This window comes from Leguminivora glycinivorella, chromosome Z (genome assembly GCF_023078275.1).
Source record: "Leguminivora glycinivorella isolate SPB_JAAS2020 chromosome Z, LegGlyc_1.1, whole genome shotgun sequence".
NCBI classification, from domain to species: Eukaryota; Metazoa; Arthropoda; class Insecta; order Lepidoptera; family Tortricidae; genus Leguminivora; species Leguminivora glycinivorella.
Window position 1 is genome coordinate 23,894,185 of NC_062998.1, and position 9,073 is coordinate 23,903,257.

The window sequence follows — 9,073 nt, forward strand, 5'->3', positions numbered from 1 at the left end:
ATAGTGACATTTGGTGCAGTAGAACTTCTGATGATGATCAGAACGGAACTCCTCAAATCTGAACGGCACACTTATAGTGACTTTCGTATTTTTATAAAAACAGCATGCATTTAAGTTCAGAACAGTCACATTTAATTGTTCGGAGTTTTATTCTCTTTGTTATGCTTACATATTGATTGAGTTTTAAAATTTTGTCAAGCTCGATTTCTTATAATTGGATATCGGATTCATGAGGAATTGAGGAAACTCTTCAAACCTCAACGGTATACGTTATTAATTTGTGTTTCCATCAAATAATCAAAGATTTACATTAAAAGCAGTTTTAAAAAATACCTAGGTACACATTTCTACATAATCCAACATTCGGAAGTACCTTTCACCAGAACCCAAAAGAGACGGTTTTTTTTTCTTAAAAATTATTTACTAAATGTTAGTATATAAATATTATATGTTAAATGAATACATTCACTATTTTCGTTGGTAGTTTGATCTTTTGATTTATCTTTTTACAAATTCAGAGATTCGTTTTACAATTATTGTTTTAGAACTTTTACTAATTGATCAGCATGTTTTTCTTTCGGAGGGTGCTCACTCAATCCACACGCACACATCGTAATGCTGTAGATATATTGACTTTTGAATTGATTAAGGCATTTTGAACAAAGAAATACTGACTTTCAAAAGTGATTTGTTCGATTAAAAGTGTAGTAGGATATGTATCTTTACGAATTTCGTACATTAGCGATCTTGATTTTCTATGAATTTTCTTTGAGAATTTCGTACTTCGGATATTTGATTTTCGAAACGTGTGATACTATACAGCACGACCACGGATGATTTTATTAATTCTGTTGCGGTACAAACTCACGAATAAAAATGTACTTTTTTGTACTTACGTTAAAAAAAAATGTACCCTTATGGTTTCGGAGTTTCGACATAGGGGCCGTGGTCGTGCTAGGTAGGTACTCCCTGGCACGACCACATTATATTTAAGGATTTTTTAAATTTCTGTTGTGGTACAAATTCACGAAAAAAAATGTACTTTTCTGTACTTACCTTTTTATAAAAAGTACCCTCATGGTTTCGGAGTTTCGACATGGGTTGTGGTCGTGCTAGATAGGTACTCCCTGTCACGACCGCACTAAGTTTTTGAAGTAATTTACATAGTACAATTTCAAAACACTTGTTTAGTATTCATTTGACCATCAAATTAAACATAAATATAGTGTGGTCGTGCCAGGAAGTACCACCTATCTAGCACGACCACACCCCATGTCAAAACTCCGAAACCATGAGGGTATTTTTTTTAAAAGGTAAGTACAAAAAAGTACATTTTTTTTCGTGAATTTGTACTGCAACAGAAATTTAAAATCTCATTAAATATAGTGTGGTCGTACCAGGGAGTACCTACCTAGCACGACCACAGGCCAAAAATCCAAAATCATAAGGGTACATTTTTTTTAAACGTCAGTACAAAAAAATACATTTTTTTTCGTGAATTTGTACCGCATCAGAATTAATAAAATCATCCGTGGTTGTGCTGTATAGTATCACACTTCGAAACTGTGCTTCGTATACAAAATTACTTATTAGGCAAATCCAATAGAATTGTTTACCTTCTAAATTTCATTTGCCATCTTCGAATAACCACCGTATTATTTTATGATAACATCTTAATAGTTAATGCCATAAAGTTTATACCTTTCACTATCATAAATAAAATCGGATGTTTATTTTACGACGTTACTAAAAATATATTACTATAGGTACGTAACGTTGAGATTTTTATTTTGCTGGCTGATGGAATTTCGAATACTTATATAAAAAAAAGATACGGTGTTCGAAATAGGTAAGTAGTGAAGTGCTTTAGTGACGTTTACAAGTGTCTTTGATGTCTCAGGTTTGTAGCCGTTATAGGTTATAAATTTGAAATATCTGTTCGCCTTTGTACACTTTCTGAGTCTTATTATCACTAGTTAGTACCGATTGTGTTTCTTTTTCAGTGTTAATCATTGTACAAGGCTAGAACAAGTGTAGGCATAGTGAAACGTCACTATTTCATGTAAGTAACCGCTGAGCTTGAGTAGGCAATTCCTTGCTTTGTTTTGTTTTTAATTCTTTTAAAAACCCATTTACAATGCAAACACGCAGAGCAGCTGCCGCCGCTGCAGCAGCGGCTCTCCAGCAGGAGCCTGAGAAGTGTGATAAGCTCCAACTTACCTTGCTGGAATTAAAACAATCCAAGGAGTTTAGTGCTCAATTGCTCAGTGAAAGAGAAGACAGTGAGAAGGAGCTATTATTGATAATTGATAAAAACGATAAGTTAAAAAAGGAACTGTGTACACTAGAGAGTGATTTTAATAATGTAAACTTGGAGCGGGCCCGGCTTCAGGAGACGGTTGACAGGTTTATGGAGTGTAATGCTGCATATGAACAGGCCCTGAAAGACATCGACTCATTGGAGAGAGCACTGCACGACGCCCACGAACACATCTACGAGCTACGGGAGGCCCAAAACCAAGCAGCTTCGGCACACACTCAGACCTTGTTCGAGGAACTGGTCCGGCCTGCATCTCAGTTGGTTACCGCAGCAATTGAAAACCCTTCAGTAACTACAGACTTAACCAATGATGCCACTACACCAAGGTTAGTAAATTGCAGCGGAAACAAACTAAAGAAGTATATAAAATTAAATAAACTGATCAAAAAAAATCAAAAGATGTCAAAAATTAATAAATTGTTTTTTAAAAAATTGAGATTTTGTAAAGTTAATATAAGTTTAGTAGATAAGTTAGATTTGTATACAGCTCAGTTAGAACACAGTAGATTACAGTATGAAACTGACACACAGGCATTAAAGTTAAAAATTCAAAGCCTAGAGGATTCAATAAAATCTTTAGATGTGATAAATGAGAGTTCAAAAAAGTTATTAGTGAATATTCTTTAGCCATGGATGATTTAATATCCCAGATTAAGCATAATTCAGAGCGGTTTGAGTCGTTGACAAATGCCCAGGCATGTGCATGTAAGCAAGTGACTGGAGATTTGTCGACCAGTGCGCTTGACCCAAGCCTGTGTGACAGTTTACCGCAGGGGCAAATGAATGATAATGGCCCCTTCCACACTTCACAACAAAGCACACCTAAACCTAATGTTGTTATGTACTGTGATGAGATTGGGAGCAATATGAGCTCATTTTTAAATTTTTACTTAAAGGGACTTAGTACAATCAATAACTGTCTGCCTCATAGCAGCTTTGAAAATATCATTAAACAAATTTTAAACGACAGTAATATCAATAGTAAGACAACACTGCTTATCTTTATGGGGAATAGGGGTAATGTAAACAAAAATAATTTAGTAAAATATTATGAACAATTAAACTCATTGGCAGTGCATGAAATTATTTTCTTTACATTCCCCTATTGTAACCAGATGTCAGAGGCAGAAAAAAAGAAAATAACACTAGACATAAGTTGAATGTAGCTTTATATAATCTTTGTACATATAGTAGTAAGGTTAGCATAATTGACACTAACAAATTTGTTAGTAAATACCATATACCTATGGTGTTTTTGACTAAAGGTAAATGTTACCTTTCAAATTATTATAAAAGACAAATAGCTTTATCGCTATCCTATTTATTTGACATTTCTGCCAAGAATTTGGCAGACAACTCTGCTCCTATTGAGCAGCAAAGTATGAACTTGGAATTGGTTCCAGTCATAACCAATGATTTAAACTAGCTTCTAAGACAAAAGATTCTGTCTCTGGCAATTTAAATTTAATTTTAAGTAACTATAAGAATCAATACTGTGAGCAAGGAAAGTATATCCACCTGGTGCATCAAAATATTCAATGTATTAGAGGAAAAGATTTACAAATTGAACTATTCATGAACGAATTTTATGTAGACATTTTATGCATTACTGAACACTGGTTAAAAAACAATGAATTAATGCCTCAATTTAATAATCACCAGGTGGCAAGTTCGTTCACCAGACATAGTTCCATACATGGTGGGTCGTTAATTATAATAAATAGTCAGTTAAAATTTAAGGAACGTAAGGATATTGTTTCCATGTCTGTTGAACGGACTATAGAACTAAGTGCTGTAGAATTGGAGCAATTTATTGTTGTCTGTGTGTATAGGCCGCCATTAAGTAATTTTGAAACTTTTGAAAAAATTATGGAATCTGTGCTACTTAAAATATCATCTTCTAGTAAAAAAATACTTATATGCGGCGACTTTAATGTAAATATCTTGGAAAATTCAACAATAAGTATCAGATTGTTGAATCTTTTCAAATCATGTAATCTCAATCATATTTTTATGGAGCCTACTAGAGTGACTGCCACTAGTGCCACCTGTATAGATAATATTTTCACTGATATTTTTCCTACTACTAAAGATGTAATTAGCAACTTAGAATCAGACCATTTAGGCCAATTGATAGTATTTGAGACATTAAGGAAAAATACTTTGAGAAAACAAATAACTTTTGTACCAGTAACCTCCGACCGCGTGGAACGAATGAAGCAAAGTTTGGTTCAGGCGCTACCCTCCCTGTCTTCCGATATGAGTCCTAATAGTATGTATAATTCATTCTTTCACACTTTTCTGCAACATTATAATGCAATATTTACTTCAAAATCGGTCGTAGTTAGTGGTGCATCAGTTTTTAGTGAGTGGGCTACTGCAGAGTTACATCAGCGAAGACGTGCATTGTATGCCTTGTATGAAGAACGGCGGTTTAATACGAGTGATGAATTTAAAGAACATGTTAAGCAATATTCGAAGAAGTTCAAGATAGATTGTCATATCGCTAAGCGAAATTATCTTAGTAATAAAATAAAAAATAGCTCTGACATTATTAAAGCAACGTGGAAAGTAATTAATGTGGAAACTGGTCGCTCGAAACACGCAGTAAAAGATATTAAACTGAATATTGATAACAAAATTATAGATTCCAATTTTGAAGTAGCAACAGAGTTCGAAAAATTTTTCACCGAGATACCAGCATTCACAACTAAGGATTTAAATTCATCACCCTTATCTGCCGTCACATTATTAGAGGAAAACGTTCCTGAGTGTTGTAGAGACCTTTATTTTGAACATGTTTGTACCTCAGATATAGTAAAGGCATTTAAATCAATTAATGTCAAAAAAACTAGTGACCTCTGGGGGGTCTCCGTCCATGCCGTAAAATCCTTAGTTGAGGTTGTAGCGCCTGACTTAGCAGTTATATTCAACAACAGTGTTGACTGCGGCGAGTTTCCTGATCTAATGAAACATAGCAAAATAACTCCTTTATTTAAATCCGGCAGCCACTCTGACCCCACTAACTTTAGACCAATATCTGTGCTGCCAACTTTCAGTAAAATATTTGAAAAATTAGTTCTTTCTCAATTAGTACGACATTTTAACGTTAGTAATTTAATGCATAATAAGCAATTTGGCTTCACACGGGGTCGCTCGACAACCGATGCTGGTGTTGAGCTAATTAAGCATATTTTCGATGCCTGGGAGGAGTCACAAGATGCTTTAGGTATCTTTTGTGATTTATCTAAGGCCTTCGACTGTGTTTGTCATGAAACATTGATCAGGAAACTACATTATTATGGAGTCAGAGGATCAGCACTAGATTTACTCAAGTCCTACTTAAATGGTAGAATACAAAGGGTAGATGTCAATGGACAGAGATCAACTGGGTCATTGGTCTCTATGGGTGTACCACAGGGATCAATATTGGGGCCTTTCCTGTTCCTTATCTACATAAATGACTTGCCATTCCTTGTAAAGACCCACCATGATATAGTATTGTTTGCAGACGACACCTCACTTATTTTCAAACTCAACCGACAGCAACAAGCTCACAGTGATGTAAACAATGCTATCTCTAAAGTAGTGAACTGGTTCAATGCTAATAATTTATTATTAAATGAAAAAAAGACTAAATGTATTAAGTTTGTCACTAATAGTAACGTAAGGAATGAGCAAACAAGTGTCGTTGTGAAGGATGAGGAATTAGAACTGGTAGATAGTACAGTTTTTCTTGGTATAACTTTAGATTCTAAACTTCAGTGGGGTCCCCATATTGTTAACCTCTCGAATAGACTTAGTTCTGCAGCTTTTGCAGTGAGCAAGATCCGTCAGTTAACAGACGTGAAAACAGCTCGATTAGTTTATTTTAGTTACTTTCACAGCATTATGTCATATGGTATTTTACTTTGGGGCAGTGCTTCAGAGATAAATACCATATTTATTCTGCAGAAGAGGGCTATTCGAGCAATATATAAAATGAACCATAGAGACTCACTTAGAGATAAATTTAAGGACATTAATATAATAATAGGTAGTATACGTCGGTAATAGTTATATACGACGTATAAAAATCTCATTTTCACAGTTCTTCGACAGGAGGAGCTTTTATTAACCCTACCCTACCTACTTATACCTATATAGTACTGTTACGTAGTCGACTAGGAACTCTTTAAAGTTTCGCCATGTCTGTATGCCTTTATTTTCAGTAGTTATTTAATGGCATCAAAAAGACTTTCTGTTATGTATCTTTTAAGGCAGTCGGCTCTAGCGGTGGGACCCCAGACATTTATTAAAGTATCGCTTCGCACAATAAAACTACACATTCGGTAAGTTACGCTTTACCTTGGATCCAAATGGAATTCAAAATGTTGGTGTAAGTATAACCTGATGTCTACTATTAGTGTTACCTATACAACCCAAAAGCTGCTAGTAATAGTCCGGTTGTCTTGTACAATCTATTTAATTTTAATTTTAGGTACGGTCAATCAATTTGAATCCCAGATCACTCTAGAACCCTGTTTTATTGACATCTTGCTTTATTAGCCATAGAAGTCACTTTGCCGTCTACTGTGAAAAGGTTCTAGTGGCCTATAATTCTAGTTGGTTGACTGTACGTTTATTTGACTTAGAACACATTCACACCTTAAGGAAACGATATACATTCACAATAACAGTCTCCATATAACATTTTAAGATGTCCTTACAAGTCCAGCATATTACTTCAATCAATATTCGACCTAGGTACTAGTGACATATAACATTATATATGGCACGGACTTATGGAGCTAGTTAGTCGTGCTCCAAATACAGGGCACTGAACTGCGAAAATGTTAAGTGTGATTGGTCGGTTTTAGGGTAATATTTTTAACTTCTGCTCCATCTATTGATACTTTAAAGACATTAACATGAGTGTTAGAGAAGAGAACACGGTACGCCGTAAATAAGGCACCGCTACGGGAAAACGCTTGTTACAAGCTCTTGTAGTTTCATTCAATCCCGCTAGATGTCTATCATTATCTAACCTGGGTCAGGTCTTCGATTTAAGAGGAGACACTCAGGATAGGAGAATGATATAGAATAAAACACATAACTAAAAACCCAAGTTGCGACGAAATAGTATTTTATGCAACCGGCGTTAAAGGAGGTCAAAAAAGACGAGTGGCGTGGGTAACAATTTGAGGCGCAGCCGAAAACTGTTAATAAAGACGCCACGAGTTTTTTTTGACTCAGTTAAACACCGTTGCATACAATACTTTTTTATGCACTTAGTTTTTAATAGTTTTTTTAGAATAACTTTCTTGAAATTGTCAGCGCTTTAGCCAGCTGCCCAAAGCCATCCCTCGCCGGCTTCTCGCGCATGTGCGCAGTAACGTTATAACAATGCGTTGCCATGGTTACATAGCCAAACAATGCGTTTTCAATTTTTTTCTACTCCCGTACTGTTATTCGTGAGTTACAAGGTCGTGCATAGAACTTTAAAACCCTACATAAAAGATGTCAGGACAAGTCTATCTAGTCTATACCCTGAAAACATTTAGTAGCAGTCGCACGATATAGCTGTTTTACAGTTCAGTAAATACATTGCTACCAACTTAACAAACCAATTCGCAGAGTCGAGACTCCTTCGTTTTCTGCTGCGTTCATTGGCGACGCGTCGAATCGCATTCAAATGTATAGAACTCGATTCAACTCGGCTCGATTCGTCTTAGTGGCCAGGCTTCAAAGAACCATACCATAGACAGTTTTATTTTCATGTTTGCACTCAAACTCCATATTCAAAATGGTAGGCGGTCCACCTAGATAACTAAGATGACTGAAAGTAGGTATTTGTTGAATTTATAATTTTCTTTCAAAATAAGTGCTTGGTCGTAGAAAAAGTATTGTATGCAACGGTGTTTAACTGAGTCAAAAAATGCTCGTGGCGTCTTTATTAACAATTTTCGGCTTCGCCTCAAATTGTTACCCACGCCACTCACCTTTTTTGACCTCTTTTAACCACCAGTTGCATAAAATACTATTTCGTTACTGCGCGCATGCGGGGGAAGCTGGCGGGGGCAGGCTTAGGGGAATTGACTTTTATGTAGGGTTTTAAAGATCTATGCACGACCCTGTAAATGACGAATAACAGTTCGGGTGTAGAAAATAGCTATTAATCGCCTGAGTTATTATCATTTATCTAAAATGTTATAATTATACGGTATGTATGCCAAGTAATCAGACATACATATATACCTAAGTACATAAGTTTTAAGAATTGTGGGGTCTTTAATAGGTATACAACTATACATAAGTCATAAGCATTTATTGCATACATACATAATGTTATAAAATGTAATCATTATGTTATAAAATGACGGTAAAAGTTATTAAAAACATATATACTTATTAATTTTTAGTCGAAAATTAAAATTTGGATCGCTAAGTATAAATATTATTAACTATTACGCTGACTTAATGATTAACATAACACTTCTCGCGGTTTGCACACATATTTAAAGTCATACAGGTCAACCGGATTAATTAACATTATTTTACCTTTTTTCCCAACGTTTCGGCCAGGTTGCACTGACCGTGGTCGCGGAAACCTGGCCGAAACGTTGGGAAAAAAGGTAAAATAATGTTAATTAATCGCGTTTGACCTGTATGTGACTTTAAATTAATGATTATTGATTAACATTATGCTGAGAGTCCATGGAGAGTTGATTACGAACGAATACATTATTTAATTGATTGATTGAAGGTAATAGC